Raw genomic sequence first — 21,278 nt, forward strand, 5'->3', positions numbered from 1 at the left:
GACATCCAGATGGCCAACAGGCACATGAAAAGATGCTCAACGTCGCTCCCCATCAGGGAAATACAAATCAAAACCACACTCAGATATCACCTCACGCCAGTCAGAGTGGCCAAAATGAACAAATCAGGAGCCTATAGATGCTGGCGAGGATGTGGAGAAACGGGAACCCTCTTGCACTGTTAGTGGGAATGCAAACTGGTGCAGCCGCTCTGGAAAACAGTGTGGAGGTTCCTCAAAAAATTAAAAATAGACCTACCCTATGACCCAGCAGTAGCACTGCTAGGAATTTACCCAAGGGATACAGTAGTACTGATGCATAGGGGCACTTGTACCCCAATGTTTATAGCAGCACTCTCAACAATAGCCAAATTGTGGAAAGAGCCTAAATGTCCATCAACTGATGAATGGATATAGAAATTGTGGTTTATATACACAATGGAGTACTACATGGCAATGAGAAAGAATAAAATATGGCCTTTTGTAGCAACGTGGATGGAACTGGAGAATGTGATGCTAAGTGAAATAAGCCATACAGAGAAAGACAGATACCATATGTGTTCACTCTTATGTGGAACCCTAGAGACTTAACAGAAACCCATGGGGGAGGGGAAGGAAAAAAAAAGGAGGTTAGAGTGGGAGAGAGCCAAAGCATAAGAGACTCTTAAAAACAGAGCAAACTGAGGGTTGATGGGGGGTGGGAGGGAGGGGAGGGTGGGTGATGGGTATTGAGGAGGGCACCCGTTGGGATGAGCACCGGGTGTTGTATGGAAACCAATTTGACAATAAATTTCAAAAAATAAATAAATAAAATAAAATGTCATCTCATAAGTTTGTGTATTTTTCTCTTTCTAACTGTAATCTTAAAACCTTCAGCCTGTTCAGTAGGCTCTCATACCATTCTGTGCTAAAGAATCAGGGTGTATCATTACAGCATAGCAGACAAGATTTTCTCCTGCGAGATTATAGAGGATCTATGAATTGCAGCCCTGAAAATTTCCCCTGCCTGCCAGAAATAAGCATGAAGAAGTGGAGAAAAAATTAAAGATGAGAATTCTATTTTCAGACCCTGGTAAAGGAGGTTCCAGTTTGAGAGAAGCTATGAAAAAAAAAAATGTTCCCAAATCAGTAACTGAGTCTTCTGTCATTCAGCTTGCTTCCAGTTCACGCCTGCCTCGGCTAAGGCAGGGATGCCACCAGAGCCCAGGTTTAGCATCCGTATCCTCCTTTTCCATTAGCTGTCATACCAACTCCTCTTTTACATGGGCTCTGCTTTATGCTCTTTGTCCCTTCCCCTCTCCCCTGCAGCCCTGCAACTCCCTTCTACCCTACCCACCCCCCTCCCCCACCTCAGGTCTCTTTATTCCCTATGGTTCTGCTGGAAGACTGAGATACTATAATAAAAACATTTACTGAATGCTTTTTGTGTGTTCATTACTGTTTTAAGTGCTGTATACATCTCAAGCCAATAAACCCTCATATAGACTCTATGAGAGAAGTACTATTATCCTCCCAATTTGATAGGTGAGAAACATTAGGAATTTAAATAAGTTCCCCGAGGCCATATATGTAAAGACAGAGCACAGATTTGAACTAAATTAGTCTGAGTCTAGAGCTTATATGATTCAGCTCTACACATGACAATTAATGCTGAGGTGTACACGAATGCTCCTAGCTTAGTGTGCCATCCTTTCCGGTCAGATCTGGATTTTATGATGATTCCCAGATATGGTATTTCTAGATTCTAGAACCGGGGGAGGGTATCCAAGAGGCACCCAGGCCTTTCATAATAACCCTCCAAACATATCGTTAGATTGCGTCTTCCTTTCTTTCTTCTATTATTTTGTTAATTGTCAAATGACTTGCTTTTATTTTATTTATGGCAGCATTACTTTCATCTATACAACAACTCTTTCTGCTTCTGAATTTCTAACTTACGATGAAGCTGGTATTTCAGAATTAGGGAGGATGTTGTTGCTAGATAGACAAATTTGCTAGCCGTCATTTAATCTATCTGTATGTTTTTTTCTCAGCCCTATTGGCCTCATAGAAGAAAGCAGAGAGTTACCCATAGTCACCAGGGATGCACACTAAGTTTGAAGAGATTTATTCTGGAAATTAATAATGATCTCATATTGCAGATGAGAGCTCTGAAGCTAGAGAGGTGAGATAATGAATGTAGAAGCACATTCCTGTTGAAATTTGCATGTAATCTTAAAGGATGAGTAGGAATGAACAAAGTGGAGAAAAGTAGGAAGAACATTCCAGGAAGGAGCAAGGAGATTGGGGTGTGTAAAGTGGCTGGGGAGTTGAGAGAACTGTGAGAAGTTCAGTCTGGCTAGAGGTGGGGGGAGTGGTTGGGGTGGCTCAGGAGGCCGGGGCAAGATGACAATATACTTTACTCTGAAAACTAAAGACAGCTGTTAAAAGATTTTGGAGAGGCCAAAGGGTGGGGAAGACTTGTCTACTGCTGACTTGGAGAATGGATAAATGGGAGATAAGGTGAGATAAAGAGAGATAAGGGACCTTGGTTGGTGTCGGTTTGTCTGCTCGGTTTCCCTTCACTACTGTTTTGGTATCAGCATCTTTGTCTTTTTGTCTGAGGTTTGCTCCTTTCCTACTCCTGTGTTTTTGGTGAGGCTTTCAGTCACTTTCATGTGCCCCTTATCCTGAGTCAGAGAGATGCATACATTTCCTAGGCATTAGCATCCCATACCCATCATGGCATCCCATCCCTGGCACTCTGATCTGTCCAAGTATAGGCACCTGACTCCAGTTAGGTCAATAAGATTCTAGGACTAGGGTTTTAAATGCACTAATAAGAAAGATGGAAGCATTCTTTCTTCCAGGGTTCCTAAATAGAAGTGATGGAAACTCCAGTCCACCAATGCCCATTGTTTTAGTTTCCTAGGGTTGCCATTAACAAAATTCCACAGGCCGAGTGTCTTATAACAATAGAAATGTATTCTCCCTCAGTTCTGGAGGCTGCAAGTCCAAAATCAAGTTTTTGGCAGGGCCACGTTCTTTCTGAAGGCTCTAGGGGAGGATCCTTCCTTGTCTCTTCTAGCTTCTGGTGGTTACAAGCACCCCTTGGGGTTCCTTAGCTTATCAACACAGCACTCTGGTCTCTGCCTTCATTGTCACGGGGCAGTCTTCCCACTGTGCATCTCTGTGACTAAATTTCCCTCTTATGAGGACAGGAGTCATTGAATTAAGGTCCACCATGATCCAGCATGACCTTATCTCAACTTGATTACATCTGCAACGATACTATTTCCAAGGAAGGTCTCGTTCACAGGCTCTGGGGGGGGGGGATATGAATTTGGGGGTAGAAGCACAGTTCTACCCAATACAGCCGTATTCCTTGATGGTTTGATTCCATAAGCCCATGCAGTATGACAGAAAAAGGCCATGGCTCACAGTGAGACAGATAATAGGTGGAGAGAATATTGGCAGGGAAGGAGTCCTGGCTTCTGGTCTCTAACTGCCCTATAATTGCATTGAATTCCCAAGGTTATTCTTCTGACTTTGGCTACCCAAATTTCCTTCCTGTCAGAAAAGTGCCTTCCCCCACATTTTTTTTCTTTGCTTAGGCTACATTGAGTTAGGTTTTGATCTCTTCCTACTAAAACAATTCCAATAAATACAGAAATTATGGAAGCATTCCAGGTGGAAAGAGAAGCAGATCTGAGCTATGGCAGTGGTGACAGGAATTGGATGGAGAGGAATTTATTAGGTGGAATCGACGGGGCTTGCATTCTATTTAAATTTGGATTATGGGAGAGGATAAATCTCTAATGATCATTGGTATGAATGAGTAGATGATAGGACCATTCTTTGAGAAAGAAAATAAAAAGGAGTATAAAATGCATGAAATTTGTGGACTGGGTGGCTCAGTCAGTTCAGCATCTGACTCTTGGTTTTGGCTCAGGTCATGAACTCACAGTTCATGAGTTCGAGCCCCACATTGGGCTCTGGGATGGCAAAGCAGAGTCTGCTTGGGATTCTCTCACTCTCTCTTTCTCTCTCTGCCCCTCCCCTGCTTGCTATCTCTCTCAAAATAAAATAAACAAAAAATTGCATGAAATTTGGTCTTTGTGAACTTCTCTAGACCATGATTATTTATAAGCCTTCTGAAGACTTTGCTTTCTTGAAGTCAGGGAAACATTCATTTATATATATATATATATATATATATATATATATATATATATATATGGTACTTAATGGAATATAGTGGGCACATGGCAGGTGTGCCATAATGTTTATTCAGGTAAATATAAAAATTGAGATCTTGAAAAACACAATTTCTCGTTAGCCAGTAGAACATATGACGTATGTTCTTTGGCCTGGAAATGTATTGATGCTCAGTGCCCCAGAATGTCCCTCACTGTGTGTAGGAGACTGTATGCCAAAGGTCACTGGAATTGTATTCATGGGACAGTAGGTAAACCGTTTGAAAAAGAGGGAAAAAATTAAACTCATAGTATCATCAGTGGGGAAGCTGAATATATATTAAATATGTTAACGTAAAGTTGAGAGATGCCTTCTTCTTAGGACAAACAGGTTTAAGTGTTTTGATTCCCCCTGCCCACATTTCTTTCTTTAAGGTGTGTAATGATAGAAACTCCTTGAGGCAAAAATCAAGTTTTCAGCTGCTTATGGCGACTGCTTATGGATCAATAAATTCTGGCTCAAAAGATCTGCTTGGACATCATGAAAACATGGGGACGTTGCCAAGGTATCTCTTTAAGGAGTTCATAATATATCAGTATAGTGCTTAAATGTTGATAATATCTGGACATCTCAGAATGTACATTTAGAATTCATAACACCCTGAGCGACAATTTGGAACGAATACATTTAGTGATAAATGAATATGTTTGCGTGTGAACTGATCAGCAGGTCGAAAGTGTTGTGGTTTTATTTTTTATTTTTTGAGGGTGGCAGTAGTATTGCAGATGGACATTGAAATCTTTTTATTCACTGGTGAAATCAGGGACTACGTTTGTCAGTCTGAAGAAGAGACTTTTGGATCCAGACCTCCACTAATAGTGCAGGGAAGTGTATTTGCTATTTATTTTGCATAACACAGTTGTAAAGGATTTTTAAAAATACATCTCTAGGCCAACAGATGAATTACTGTTTCCATTCAGGATGGCCATAAGGAAGATAAAATAGCTGTAGGACATAAAATCAATTGTTTTACTGAATCTGACAACTTTATGTACTTTGTGAAAAATCATGTGAGGTGAAATTTAAACTCTTAATGTCTCTGTTGTATGGCTTTCTCTGTCCACTCCATCTTGCAATTACTTGGCTCTTCTTTCTTTCTTTTTTTATTTTATTTATTTAATTAATTTATTTTTTAATTTACATCCAAATTAGTTAGCCTATAGTGCAGCAACGATTTCAGGAGCAGATTTCTTAATGCCCCTTACCCATTTAGCCCACCCTCCCTCCCACCACCCCTCCAATAACCCTCTGTTTGTTCTCCATATTTAAGAGTCTCTTCTGTTTTGTTCTCCTCCTTGTTTTTATATTATTTTTGCTTCCCTTCCCTTCTGTTCATCTGTTCTGTATCTTAAAAGTCCTCATATGAGGGAAGTCATATGATATTTGTCTTTCTCTGACTGACTAAATTCGCTTAGCATAATACCCTCTAGTTCCATCCACGTAGTTGCAAATGACAAGATTTCATTCTTTTTGATTTACTTGGCCCTTCTTTAAACCCGAAAGCATATTTATGAAAGCCAAGGTATGTATATTTCAGCAAACTCTTCTTGAAAATCATGTGTTCTAATAGGACTTGAGAGCTTGGAAACTACACGGGTTAATTTAATAGGCTAGATTGGGCTAGTACCCCACTCCCACCCTACCTTTTAAACATTTTCTTTCACAGGCCTTGGCTTTTTTTTTTTTTAATCTCATATTTCTATGACAGGGTTTCAAAATTAGAAATTTTTAAATAATTTCCTTAAGATTACAAATAATGTGGTAAGTAAGATAAAAAAATTCTTGTGTGCAGCACTTTTTAAAACGAGATGACTTCCTATGGTGGAATCACTCAAGTGCTTCAGGTTACATAAGTGACTCTCCGGGAGTCAGGCACCTAACGAGAGACATTTGCTTTCCAGGCCAGTAAGTACCATTTAAGGAAAGCGCTGTGGTGATTTGCCATACAATAAAGGAGAATAGTGCCTTGCGGTTTTACAGTTATCTTTCTTCCAAAGAACTTACAGTGTTTTTACATAGACCATTTCCTTCATCCTGAAGACAATTCCTGGGTAGTATTCTGTATTATATATTGTTCCCAAGGCTCCCAAGTAATTTATTTAGTGGCGATTATTTGAGCTCCTACTGTGTGCCGGGCTGTTATTGGGTTAACAAAGCAGAGTTTCCTGCACATCTCTGGGTAGCAGAGAGATCTGAGCAATTATTATAGCAGAGAGTGCGGCTAAGGATATGTTAGGCGTGAATGCAAATGCCCTGGGGTCCCAGAGGGTAGAGTAACTACCTGTGCTTGGAGGATGAGGCTGTAAAGCTTTTAGAGAAGAAACTATTGAGGACAGTTTCAACAATACAAGAAAACAAGGATGGAATCTCTCTCTATCCAACTTATTTTCCAGGCGGAGATACTCTCCATGTTTAACTTACTTCTACAACCATGAAAAGTGGCTTAGGGGGTGGGGGGAATTTGGGAAGGAAGTCAAGAGAGGATCAGAATAATTCGAGGGCCTTTGAGGAAAAAAATTTATGTATCTTCCAGAGATTCCGTCCTCTATTCCCTACTCCTTTTTGTGAACCATTGTTAACGACGGGAGTGGGTACCAGTTAGTTCGTTCGTGCTGTGCAGAAAAATACTGATAGCTTCTGCCCTAGGGCGTAATTTTGTCAATTGGAAGAGCAAGCTTTATATGAAGTTATTTTTTATGAAATCCTCTTCTTAAAATTATTTATTCTATAAAATGTACCTGTTAGGAATTCATGGAATCTTCAAATGCAAAGAAAAGGCGTTCTATAAATGAGATGTGATAAATGACGTGTAGCTGAGTGAAATTCCTCCTCCTTCTTGGCCAACAACCTGCTGGTTGTACTCTTCCTCCCTGAAGACAGGACTGGTTGGGGCTGCAATTGGTTGGATTCAATCAGTAAGAATTTAAGAACTGCGAGGCAAGCTGTTGAGGGGAATTATGGATTTCCTGTCATTTCTATGATAGCTGCGGAGTAGGAGAAATCTTTCTTAGAGATGAGGGCTGATCATGGTAAGATCCCTGGGTGAGCCGTCAGAAAATCAAGGTGCTGGTCCTGGCTCTGAAACAAAATACTCCTGTCATTTAACCATTCAGAGCTTCAACTGCTTCATCTACAAAATGGCTTGTTTAGATTTAATGATATCTCAATTCCTTCAAGGAGTAAAATTTTATAATTATGTGACTGCATGAATGAACGTTGTTACAAGCCTTTTACATTGGAATATTCCTTTGTTCAAGGAATTCCCTTTGTTTGTTATCTATTTTCCCCCTCCCCCCTGCCTGAGAAATTGCTGTGCATCCTTCAAGGCCCTGGGAACAAATGAAAGAACTGGTATATTTTGAGAAGTGATATCTGTGTGGTAGGTAGGTATGGTCATAAGTAGGGTGACCGTATGGCCAGATTTTGCCTGTTACCGTGGGATAATTTTTAATAGTGCTTTCTCATACTCCCAAGAGTGTCCTGGGTTAGACAACAGATTACCTGATTTTAAGGGTTTTACAAACATTAATAATTCTCATAGCAGTTCTATGAGGTGGATATTATTATCCCCATTTTCCACGTCAGAAAAGCTATAATTTAGAGAATATTGAGGCATTTCTTCAAAGCCTCATTGCTTTTAAGCAGTAGTTCTGTCCTGGTGTTCTGACTTCAGATGTCTTTCACTGTACCTTGATACCCAGATCAACTAAAAGCTATTGCTGGCTCACATGCATCCCCCACAGACTTTCCCGTAGTGCCCCCTACGTTTGTTTTTGCTACTGAAAATTCTCCTCATGTACATAAGCATGTGCATGTCAGAGGCTTCTCTCACTGGACTCTGTTCCATCCTGAAAGCAAAACCCCTGTTTTATTTACTACTGCATCAGCAGCATTTAGCGCACTTTGCCTGAGTCCGTGTTTACATGCGCCGTGGTGTATTTACTAGAGGGCTTGCCAACGTGTAAGATCAGGAGCCTTCCTTTCCAGTTCAGGCTCCCCAACCTGGCAGCTTATGTGACTTTGAGCAAGTTTGATTTTTTTTTTTCTGAACCAGACCCAACTAACTTCCAGAGGCCGTGAGGATCAGCGTGGGTAATGTATGAGAAGAATTAACACTTATGGGGTGTTTCTCTTTCTTAGGCATCACACTAAATCCCCCAGGAGATAGATGATCTCATTTAGTGTTCACAAGAGCTTCCATGATAGGGACGTTACTAGATTTAAAAATGTTACCTGCTCGACCCATGAGTTACAAAGCTAGGGAGTAGCAGGTGCAGGCAGGATTCCAACCCACCTACCTGAAACACGGTTTTTCTCTTGTAAATCAGTGGCCAAAGGCAAGATAATAGAAATAGTGAAGGAGTCTTGGGAATTCTCTGCTAAAGGGTCTCAGAGTAAAGTATCAGGATTGTAGTTTGTGTTCTGCCAGGATTCAGCAGCTATTTTAGTCCCTTCGTGTAGGGCCTTGCTCTCTGAACCTGCTGGCCACAGCAGTAGGCAGGTAGATATCTGCCTGCATGGCACTCTGGAGCCCTCCTCCTGACTGTGTGCTTGGGTTGTATAGCTAGAGGCGATGTGGTGTAAGATTTGGGTCAGACTTTGGAATGCATAACTGATGATACAGTCTCCACTGAGTCAGTGAGGTTTTTGTAGAAACTGACCCCAAATTGCATCATTAAAAGTTAACATGTTTTCAGGGTCACCTGGGTAGCTCATTCGGTTAAGCATCTGACTTTGGCTCAGGTCATGATTTCACAGTTTGTGAGTTCAAGCCCTACGTTGGGCTCTGTGCTGACAGGGTACAGCCTGCTTGGGATTCTCTCTTTCCCTTTCTCTCTGCCCCTCCCCTGCTCATGCTTGCTCACGCTGTCTCTCAATAAATAAATAAATAAATAAATAAATACACATAAAAAATTATAAAAGTTAACATGTTTTCTGAGCCTGCAGAAATCTTTCTTTGAAAAATAAATATAAAAAGTTAAACTTGAGCAGAACAACAGTAATGATCAAAACGCTTTGGTTGCAATAATAGTATTATAAAGGGAAATGCTGCCCCTTATCCAAACCTGGTCTTAAATTGTAAGGTTCTGCTGAGACCACCTAGGGGTATAGAGCATTTTGTATAGTGCCTTGTATGAGGGTAGGTGCTGAGTAAGAATTTACTGAAGGAGAATAAATCTGTGAGTGTTAATGATTCGAACCGTTTAAAGTTACTTTGTTAGATGACATTAGCTCATTACTAGGAGAAAATGCCCTTTATTTCTGGGATTCTTAATATGCGGTCCATAAATCGTTATAATTCTGCAGATGAGTTTCATGAAGCTCAAAAACTCCTTCACACCTGTGAAATTGTGCATATAATCATTTTTATAGGAAACAAGTTTATAATTTTTATGATTCTCGAAGGTATCCTGTCCTCATTCTCGCTTTAGCTGCCTGCCTTACAATTTCATTGTAAAGGTACTCTTTGGGCATAAGAGGCAGACCAGAGGACAAGCAGAGGCCTTTATTGAACCTCTGAAGTCCTGTTTGAGTTGGCATCTGTCTCCTTACCTACATCTAAGAGAGTTTCTAAATTTTTTTTCACTTTTTGTCTCACTTTTTGAGAGACAGAAACAAAGCATGAATGCGGGAGGAGCAGAGAAAGGGAGACACAGAATCAAGCAGGCTCCAGGCTCTGAGCTGTCAGCACAGAGCTCGGTGAGGGGCTCAAACCCACGAACTGTGAGATCATGACCTGAGCTGAAGTCGGATGCTTAACTGACTGAGCCACCCAGGCGCCCCTAAGAGAGTTTCTTTATGACATAACAAGTACCATGATCATAGTGCTAAACGAAAGAATAATTTATGTAGACTGTTCCGTGCCATTCTCTAGGTATTTGTCCTTACCTCTAAGATACTCTAAAATCATTGTAAATGTCACTGCTGTATCTCTGAAAAGTTTCTCCAAGTATTTCCTCTTTTAGCCACGTACAGAACTTGAGCTCACGTGTCAGCCTTTCCATAGATAAAATGGAATGTATTGGCTGGTTGCTCGTGAATGAATTATCTCTTTATGGCTAGAATGATTCCCCTCAGCAAAAGGTATGCTGGGCTTAGGTGAGTAAAATTTGGAAGCTGCTCAACTTTAGGTGATAGAATTTTTAGTCTCTACCATTCAACAGTTTTAGTAGAAATACTCTTCTGCTGGGAGGCTTATAATTGTAAGCAGTTCCCATAAAGAAACAGAAAACTTAATGCCTGTGATTATTTCAGCTATGTTAGTTTATAGCAAAAGTGCTCTATTTTTCTGTTCACTTTGGGGTTGAACAGGAAGTATTTAAAGGACACAACTTAATAGCATATTTTTATCCTGTTTCAATCGTTAATATTTTAGTCTAAATATTTCTCTCTGGACATGATCAGAGGATTGTTTATAATTTTAAAACCACTTCAGAATAGTATCAGGATTAATTAATTGGGTTTGTGTATCAGATTGCTTTTGAAACATGCAAGCTTTGTTTGAACTTTCTCCCCCACTCCGTGCATGAGAAATTTTAAGAGTGTAAGAACAGTTGGCATCATTTGCTCCTTCTTGAATTCAGTTAAGCTTATCGCAAACTATGTCATGGCCAGAGCTTAACGTGTTGTTCCCCTTCCAGAAAACCATTTGCCAAATACAACACAGTTCGGATGGTGGGAAAGCTGTAGAGCATTCACATTTAACCGAGAATTCTCTCCCTCGTATACAAATTTGGGGCTGAAGAAAACATGCTGATAAATCATACCTGACTATATTGTCTTTCCCACTTCTGAAAACCACAAGAACAGAAACAGCCATTACTGGATCCTTCACATGGAGTTTTTCTGCTCAGAGCCCATTTGGAGCTGTCAGTTAATAATACGAAACAACTTGGGAGGGTGAAGGGTGCCTGGATGGATAACTAACAAATGTTATAAAAAACATGATGGTGCCTGAAGACTTGTAGCCTAGATATTTGGCCCCGAATACGGAGTCTTTTCCATCTTCGTCTCATTTGGTAATTAGCACACTGACCCTGTGCAGACTAGAAGCATAGAAAAACATTTTGAAAAGTGCAGAGGAAGAAGTAGGATTAAGACAAACATTTATATAACCAGGAAAAATGACCCAGGGAAGACGGGAAATCTGGTGACACTCTGTTTACCCACAGCAATGTTAAAATAGTTTGCAAGTGAAACAAAGCAGAGCCCCTTGAGTAAATCACTAAGAAAGTATAAGGATAGACCAGCAGCTAACAGCACATCACAAGCTACCTGTGTGATATGGTTCTGTCCTATTATATCAGACAGATAGCTTTTCTTTGAATATTGTCCCTTTTTTTTCTTCTCTCCAGTTAGTCCCAACATGGGATCATGTGAAACTGTGGGCTGCTATGAATCGGTATTGGAAGTGGATGAAAATAGCTTAGGTTATTAGAAAAGGGGAGAATATCAGAATGTTTGGCTATTGGGTTCTAATCAACATGCAAACATTAGTCTAAATCAGAGACCATTTTATAAACCTTGTATATCTGGGAAAAAAAAAACCCCGAAAAAACAGCAACCGAAAAAATAGCAATTTCATGGCGGGTAAAAATCTCTCTTGTGTTTGCAGATCACATGCCCTGTGGGAAGATTTGCTCTTCCAGGCTTAGCATGCTTGAGGCTAGTCTCCGTCCAAAGCCAGAAGCATAGAGCTATCAGAAAGTAACTGAACTTTCTTAACTTGTATGTAAGTGGCTTTGGTTCAGTGCCAGGTAGTTTATCAACAGGGAGAGATAAGCTCTTTTGCAAACAGGTCTCAAAAGTTTGCTGGTCGGACTGCTTGCCCGTCAGATGCTAAGAGCCCTAACCTGGTATCATGAAGATACCTGCTGATGTGTAAACCATACCCCTACGGTCAGGATCCTACAGGATGTCTGTGGAATGATCTATGTGAGCTTTGCATTCACGCGTTCATTTATGAATGCTCCAGGTGTGGATGAATGAGACAGAGAAGCAGTTAAGAGTTCTTTGCCCTCCTATGCTTTGGTTCATAAGAGACTCTTAAAAAATGAGAACAAACTGAGGGCTGATGGGGGGTGGGTGATGGGTATTGAAGAGGGCATCTTTTGGGATGAGCACTGGGTGTTGGTATGGAAACCACTTTGACAATAAATTTCATATATTTAAAAAAATAATAATAAACGTTAAAAAATTAAAAAAAAAAAAAAGAAAAAAAAGAAATAAAAAAAGAAAAAAAAAAAAAAGAAAAGAGTTCTTTGCCCTCCAGAAGCTTATCTTCTATTTGAAATGTCACAAGTGAAATAATCTAATGAATTGAGGAAGCACAAAATATGAAAAAGGCTGTGTCCAATGACAGATAAGCATTTTAAATAATAAGCGCCCTGAATTCAGGGAAGACAGATTGGACGGGCTAGAATAATCAGGAAAGTTTTTGTGGAAGATAGGAGTACCATACCACCTCTCATTTATATATAGTGCTTTATTGAAACAGGTGGATTTTACATACTTCATCTTCTCAGTGTCACATTATTACCGCCATTTTAAAGCTGAGGAAGCTGAGGCCTTGCGAGACAAAAACGTGGCTACCACTTGCCCGGGTAGAAAGGAGTCCTCACACCCAGATTTTCCACTTAAAGTCTAGGACCAATTCTGCTACTCTCTGGCTTCCTTGATGAATAGGTAATACATTTAATCCTCGTTATTCTTGGATTCCATAATTGAGAATTCGCCTATTTGCTGCCTATTTGCTAGAATTTATTTGTACCCCCCAAATCGGTACTTGTGGCACTTTTGCAGTCATTTACGGACAGGAACAGAGTGGTTGAACATTTGGCTCCCCCAATGCATGCATGTTCCCAGCTGAGGTCGAACAAGGCAACATTCTGCCTTCTTGCTTCAGCTCTCACACTGTAAACAAGTGTCCTTTTCGTGGTCGATTTAGCTGGTGCTTTTGCTCTTAAAAATGGCTCTCAAGTGCAGCGTTAAAGTGCTATCTAGTGTTCCTGAATGCAGGAAGGTTGTGATGTGCCTTATGGAGAATATATGTGTGTTACATAAGTTTCATTAAGGCATGGGTTATATAGTGGTGTTGGCCATGAGTTCAATGTTAATTTATCAACAATGTATGTTAAATAAGGTGTCTTTAAGCAGACAAGGTTAAGTATTGATTGATTGACAAAAATGTGACCGGAGGCTCACAGGAACCTAACCCTGTATTCCTCCTAAGAGCAATGGTTCAGTATTGCTTCCTTCAGTGTGCATGGTGATTTTATAGAACATAACTATGGCAAATAATTGGAATCAACTGTGCTTTCGTTGAGTGAAGAGAAAGTGGAAAGATGTTGCCACAGTTAGAATAGCATGAACAGAAGAACAGGATTGGGGAAACTCATGGTTGTGTAAAGAATGGACAATAGATGATTCTAATTGGCCTCAAGGCTGAAAAGCAATTGCAGTAGATAAGGTCTAGATGCCAGATTGTGGAGGGTCCATTATATGTAGCTGATGAATTTGGACTTAATCTTACAAATGGATTTGGAGCAGGGATGTTACAAAAACCTCTTGGGAGAAGAGTATTTAGTTGGTTCATGCAGGAAGAATGGGGCTGGAAAAAAATGGGGTACAGTAAGGGGAGTTCTCTTTCTCTCCAGGCACTTGCCTCAACTGACAGGGATTTATTGGTAGAACAGGAAACCAGGGCTCTCCAGGTCTTGATGGTTGATATTGAAGGCATGGAGTGAAGAAGGAGCTGACAAAGGTGAAGGCGTCCCAGGGACCTGGAGGAAGTTCAGGAAGAAAATTCAAAACAACTAGGAAAGCAATTTAAGAAGGATCCTTAACTGAACAAGGAGCCAGTGTAAATTTTGGAGTCTGTGTGTGGTGTGGTTTTCCTCCCTCATGTGTGTGAAAACAGGGTTCTGAGAAGACTCGGCAACCCCAGGAGTAGGCATGGAGACTGTGAAAAACAATTCCAAATATATGTATTTGGTTTCAGGAGCTGGCTCATCTGGATCCCTGTGTCATTTAACAGTTACAGTACACTCCTAAGGAACGAAGAATAGGACTGTTCTTTGTTAGACTTGTTACCTTTTCTCAGGACTATCATATGAAGTTCATTGTGTTTGCATTCAGATTCAAATCTCACACCAGTGCACGTGCACACACATTCGCGCACATGCACACGTCCATGGTGTCCTGTTGCACTCAATGACCCATGACAGTACAGTGCATAACTGGTAAAAAAAAGTCTGTGGCTGCGTTGGAATAACAGTCGCCATGTCTGATGTATTGAGAGTGGCAGATTCAGATTTCTGAGGCCGGCTGCCCTGAAGCCATCTCTTAATATTTGTCTTGTAATATTTCTGTTAAAATTGACTTTCCAAAATAAGTGGAATGAAACTATTAGTGAGTCACTGAGGCTTTATTTTTAATAGACCTGGCTATGGATGCCTTTCTGAGTTTTTAATTTCAGAAGAATTAGGCATCAAGATAAGTTAATATGACACTCATATTTTCCCTCTACCACTGATGGTTATTCGGCCTCCTCAAGGAATCTCACACTGCTAACGTGAAAATAGGGCTCTCAAAATTGAGTTTCGCCCAATCAAGTAGGATTCTCAAACTTGAATACGATTTCCTCAGGGAAGCCTTTTCTTTGTCCCCATTTAGAATTGATCTATTCCTTCCTTAAGCTTTCTCAGCTCTTGCCTGCATCAGACATGTATATGAAAGTTTGATCCTGGGCCTATAGGCATCCACTTGATATGGTAACTCCCTGGGCTGATTGCATGTGTCTTAGGGAAGTATAGTAAAGATATCTTTATGGGGACATAAAGTTATATGATGTCTTTAGCAGAATTGAGACCTTAAAGCTCATCACTGCTCTCAGTATCCCATTTCTTCCCCTTTTATTGTTCCTTTCTCCCAGAGAGTGAACTCTGGTTCCTGTAATCCTGGGAGACTATCCTTAATCTTCACATTGCTCTATATTCTTTGGTACTGCCCTCTACTTGACTTAGGTCTTTGGATTATAGTTATTCCTAAACTATGATACTTTGCTTAGGCTGAAAAAACTCCCTGCTAAAACCTTAATTTATTAGTTTATAGTTCTCATGATTCAAAGAACTAGACATTATTTGACAAAGTACATCTTTTCTGTTACAAAGAAGGGAATAGGAAACATTCCTTCTCAGTACTTGCAGCCTCAGTGATAGTTCTGACAATGAGTAGCTTCTGCTTGGGCAAGTTCTCAGTGGGTTCATGGAAGAGAAAAGTTTTGACTTGTGTCTTGAAAGAATAGAAGAAATTAAACAGGGACAAGGAGGGCATTCTAGACAGGCGAGGGTGTGAAGAAAACATGGAGAAGGGAATATATGTGGTTTTTTTCTAACGAATGGAGTTGACCAGTCTGGCTGGAGTTTTCTAGGGAATAGCAGAAAGAACCTGACACATAATAGGACCTCAGTATGCATTAGCAAATGAATGATTCAACGGTTCAAATTGTGAAGGACATTGAATTTCAAGCTAGGGAATCTGGGCCTAATTCTGTAATACTTATTAACTGAAATATTGAAAATGGGGTGAGCTATGCCCTCCTGTGCCCTCCTATGTTAGTATTTTATTCTGCCTGTGTAGTTGGTAAAAAAAAAAAGAGGGGGGAGCATTAAACTACAAAGGGAAAAATATTTATTTTAGTAAATATTAGAATTTGTTAGTGATATTACAAAAGCTTCTTATTTCCACGTAGTCCATGTTACTATAATTCCCAAATGTTGAGAGAGGGTCGTAAATAAAACAGCACAGTAACAAAAGCCCTCAAGCTTCAAAATTGTGATTCTTAGAGAAGTAGTGAGTTTGGCATTTAAAAAAAAATAGTCCACATGGTATAGAATAAAATAATGAGCCTGGGGAGTAAGCAATACAGACATAGTCAAATGGAAAAGAGATAAAAATAAAATATTTTACATTACATACTTAAATATACCTCTGAGAAGAGGTTTCAGATATTGTGTAGATGAAAGAAATTTCACAGACTCAGGAGTGAGAAAGTATAATATTAATCAACTTAATTACCAAGTGCTCTCCTTCCTGATACAGAAAAAAAAATCTGGGAACTTTCTTAGTCTAACCAGGTTTGTATTTCACTTACTTCCCTGGTTCTCTCTCTCTCTCTCTGTCTCTCTCTGTCTCTCTCTGTCCCTCTCCCTCTCCCTCTCCCTCTCCCTCTCCCTCTCCCTCTCCCTGTCTCTCTCCCCTCTCCTCTCCCTGGGATAATTCTATCAGCTTTGATCCCTGTTGTAACAATTGAGATTTCTCTAGTGATGCCTTAATGAGAACTTATGTCCTCTTTTGCCTAATTCTCTCCCAGTACCAAAAGATCTTGCTTTACCAACATCTCATGAAATCCAAGCCTGGGGGGCTCTTCTCCCTTCTATCAAAGAATCAATCTGATACATTTTAGCACTGCATTTAACAAAATCCTCATCTGATAGAGGAAAAAGCTGTATCTCCCTACCTTACACTTCATACCTTGGAAGTCAAGATGTTTACTTCTTTTGCCTCTTGCTGTCGCTTGGCAGCCTGACTCTCTTCTCCTGTGTTCCTGATGTTACTCCTGCTGTCTGTTTTATACTAGCTCTTTGTGTTATCAACTCCAGTCTACTATCAGGGTCTGGCTTTGAGATTACTGCTTTTACTTGATGGTTTGTGTCTTAGTCTGCTTAGGCTACCATAGCAAAATAACCATAGACTAGGTGGTGGAAACAACAGAAATGTGTTTTCTCACAGTTCTGGAGGTTAGGAGTCCAAGATCAAGGTGCCGGTGGGGTTGCTCTCTCTTTGAGGCCACTCTCCTTGGCTTGTAGATGGCCACCTTTTTGCCATATCCTCATGTGGTCTTTCCTCTGTGGTGTACATCCCTCATGTCTCTGTGTGTTTAAATTTCCTCTTGGGGCTCCTCGGTGGCTCAGTTGGTTAAGTATCTGACTTCGGTTCAGGTCATGATCTTGCGGTTCATGAGTTCGAGCCCCATGTTGGGCTCTGTGCTGACAGCTCAGAGCCTGGAGCCTGCTTTGGATTCTGTGTCTCCCTCTCTCTCTGCCCCTCCCCTGCTCACACTCTGTCTCTCTCTCTCTCTCTCTCAAGAATAAACATTAATTTTTTTTATTAAAAAATGAAACTCCTCTTAAAAGATTGTATTAGAGACTACTCTAATGGCCTAATTTCAACTTAATTACCTTTTTAAAGATCTGTCAGATACAAATACAGTCACATTTTGAGGTACCAGGGTTAGGGCTTCAACATATGGATTTTGAAGAGACCTAATTCAATCCATAAGAATTTGGTTTTAGAATTCTTGACCCAAGATGAATTCTTGATCCATCTCTGTTCAGAGCAGCTTAATTAAAAAGACCTGTATTCCTCTCATTGAAAAGAATTCTTAATCTGTGTCTTTATAAAGAACCCATGTGCTATGTTATATACCTTACATTAAAGGGTTGTATTTCCAATAGTTAACATAATACACACCAAAGATTAACCTAGGTTGTGTAATGGTAGATTTTCCCTTTCTTCCAAAGGAATGGATTATTGCCAAAAGAACACCAGATTTACTTGGTTACTGCTGCAATACCATACACCAAATCCTTTTTTCCAGAAGATAAAATTAATGAGAACCTTGTTGGAACAATACACATGCTTTTTAAAATGCTCATTTGTATGAACTTATCATCAAGTAAGAAACAATTCGACAGATGATCTTTAAAGGCCAGGCTGAAATTGGACAAGATCCAAAACCACTATAGGAGGGGGCAGTATTTTTATATGTATTTCCATTTTCCATTTAGGCTGTTGAAGAAAAACAAACTCTGAGATTCTAGATCAAAGGGACCTTTCTATGGGGACTCTTCTAAGACAGGTGAAGGACGGATGGGGCTGCCCCTTCACTTTTAACACATCCTGAAATCAGCTTCCCCTTTCTGTGTCAGATAAAGTGCCTTGGAAGTGGGGTGGGGGAACTTTGGGGATGATAGTAATGATAGGAAACAGTATAACAAGAGCCGCGTTGACCAAAGGAACATTTTCATTAGACAGCTCATGACTTGAAAACAGTCACCATTTAATAACCCTTTATGCTTCTCCCCAGATACCACTCTCGCCTCTCTCCCCTCAAAATGCACGTTTTGAAGTTATTTCACTATCCTGATTTTACCCTTACATTAAAAAAAATTCATGACAGTTTTAAATTGTATTTTTGTGAAGACATGGTTGATCGAGTGCAGGTTTTCCAATTGCTGAGTTCAGGAAATAGAGTCTAAATAGCAAAAGCCTTGGGTCATTTTCCTCTAACAAAGCTCTCACTGTTCTACTTTTCCTCAGGCGAAAGGCAGCATCCTGTAAGACGGAGGCCAGGAGAATGGGTGTTCAGTTCAGTGCAGCCTCGTCTCCCTCTCTCAGCACAGAAAAGGAGGAACTTAGTATGACTTTGCCTTTTCTATCATAAGTGTTAACTTGATGACTCAAATAATAGAAGCTTCTCTTTGAACCACTGAAGTTGTAACGTTATGTTCTTTGCTGTTGAAGCAGACAAAGCCATCAAACGATGTTCATGTGAAACCATCTTCCAAGTGTTGTCATTGAGAATCCACACTTTTCCCTCTCATGCCCATCATTTCCTGTTTGTGCTTCTTACAAGGACTGGCAGATGAAGCTTGCAGCACAGCGAAAAAGACTGTTCCTGTCATCTCTGTTTCAAAATCCAATAGGAAGGAGTATTTTTCTTGCTTTCTGTGTGTGTGTGTGTGTGTGTGTGTGTGTGTGTGTGTGTGTGTTTTCTTTCTTTCTCCCTGTCTTGTGGTTTGGCTTTTCAAAAAAAAAAAAGCTTGGTTTTTAACAGATCCAAGAAGTTCAGATGAGATATTCTTTCCTGTCAAACAGGATCCCAAAACCTTTTGAGGTTTCTCAAGGACTTGTCTCCATAAGCCGAAAAGTCTGTTCTCTTTCTTCACTGTTGCCAGAAAAGTAATTAGGCCATTTTTCTAATTATAGTAATCTTCCCCAAATGGCATATAACTTCAAATCCAAATGCCATGTAAATTGGCCAACAACACTCTGCCGTGAAGCACTTTAACAAGACAGTTTGAATGTAGGAGTTTCACTTCGTGCGAAGCAAAATGTGTTCTCTGTCCCAGTTACAACCAGGTTTTCTTTCTCAGTGTCCTGCCCACGAGGTTCCACTATTTTAGTGCAAAGAGCATGGATGGTAATTGCTCCTGTCACTGGCATTTTGTGAGGAGTTGTGTCTGTGTTGGATAAGTTAATGTCCTTTCGGAAAAAATGTTTATCCACAGAAAAATTGAACAAGATTAAATTGCACTCATGTTGTTATAGCGACTAAAAATCTCTAGATAGTTAAGAGTGAAGTTCCCTGTGTCACAGAACACAGAACTAGATTTTTCTCCCTCTAAGAATAATCCTCTTGTCTTTGGTCTCTATTATGCTAACCAAGGGGAAATTAGGTCCTGCTGGTAAATTTTGCGGTCCCAAATATGTTCACAGTAGATTAATTGCTACCTTCTCTTGCTCCATTTGTAAACAAAACAAAACAAAATACAACAACAACAACAACAACAAACACTTTTCCAAATAATATATCTTGTAGATATTTGATTTTTCATTGTCTACCCACCCTCCTGTGTGTGGACTGGGATAAGGGCACTATGGTGAAGTCTCTAGAAAATGGAACTGGACACTGAAAATGAGGAGTAAATAAGGGCGGATTTCTCCAGGAAATGATGGAGTTATGTTGATTGAAAAAGGAAGAATAAAATTAGATAGGAATTTAAGAACATAAAAATGGAGTGAGCATTTAAGGGTACAATAAGGTACAGTTAAGGTACAACAGGTTCCTGAGTTACGTGTGGATGATGCTTTGCGACACTAACCAAAACTACTTTATTTCCACAGAAGTGTGATTCAGCCATCAAAACTTGGGTATAAGGAGAAGAGAATGCGCCAAGTGGGTATTCCCAAGTGTTAGATTGGATTGGATTCTAATTTACTAGTGGTTCCATTGTGTTTGTGAAAAGTACAAATTCCTGAATTATTGTCTCAGAAATTATATTTCATAGGTCTGAGGTAAGGCTTTGGAATCTGCATTTTAGCAAACTTCCTGGGTGGTTCTGATGAAGTGGTTCTTAGCACTATAATTAGTTGCTTATTAGCTAACACTATTAGCTATCATGCATATTATTTATTAGACTATTGGTTGGTAATTAGCCAACACTATTGCTCTGAGAATTTTAAGGGACAGGCTGGCAGATAGCCCAGAGCACTGACAGCACAATTTGGAGCCAGTACTACTAAGGGAATTCAAATAAGTGAAAAATACCTTGTAGGCAAGAAAAGTGTGGAATGAATTAGAAAGTTTTTATTTTTTTTTCCCAAAGCTATTCAAAGGGTGGAATAATGACCTGCTAAAGTGAAAATTAGGTTGTGAAAGCCAAGGCATGGATTATTTTAGGGGGATGGTTATTGGGCGCCTGGGTGGCTCAGTCAGTTAAGTGTCCAACTTTGGCTCAGGTCATGATCTCACAGTTCTTGGGTTCAAGCCCCGTGTTGGGCTCTGTGCTGACAGCTCAGAGCCTGGAGTCTGCTGTGTCTCCCTCTCTCTCTGCCCTTCTCCCACTCACACTCTGTCTCTCAAAAATAAATAAACATTAAAGAAATAAATAAAGGGGAGACGGTCATTTAGATTTTGAGTGGAGAATATAATGAAAGAATGTGGAACTACAAATGTTTTTTAGGGGATGGGATATAAAAATGTACATTTAAGAAAAAGATAGGAAAGGCCTTAAGCCTTATTGTACAGGGATGCTGGAAAAATATTAGCATCAGTACTTGCCATTTCCAAAAGTAAGGACATTTTTTTGAAAATAAAATTTCTGTTACTTATTTCTGTGGAACATCACCACACACTATACACACGTCTTAGGCCATTGTTTGAATTCCCGTGTGTGTTCTTTGTGACTTCAAGATAATCT

General features: G+C 40.0%; 1 long non-coding RNA gene across 1 annotated transcript; it reads left to right on the top strand.

Moving 5' to 3' along the window:
* Nucleotides 1–949: 949 nt before the first annotated feature.
* Nucleotides 950–20,832, top strand: LOC123590746. The gene is made up of 3 exons (XR_006708957.1): nt 950–2,161; nt 4,608–4,738; nt 20,203–20,832. It is a non-coding gene; the product is annotated as an uncharacterized LOC123590746 (long non-coding RNA).
* The last annotated feature ends 446 nt before the right edge of the window (nt 20,833–21,278 follow it).

The sequence above is a fragment of the Leopardus geoffroyi genome, chromosome B4 (genome assembly GCF_018350155.1).
Source record: "Leopardus geoffroyi isolate Oge1 chromosome B4, O.geoffroyi_Oge1_pat1.0, whole genome shotgun sequence".
NCBI classification, from domain to species: domain Eukaryota; kingdom Metazoa; phylum Chordata; class Mammalia; order Carnivora; family Felidae; genus Leopardus; species Leopardus geoffroyi.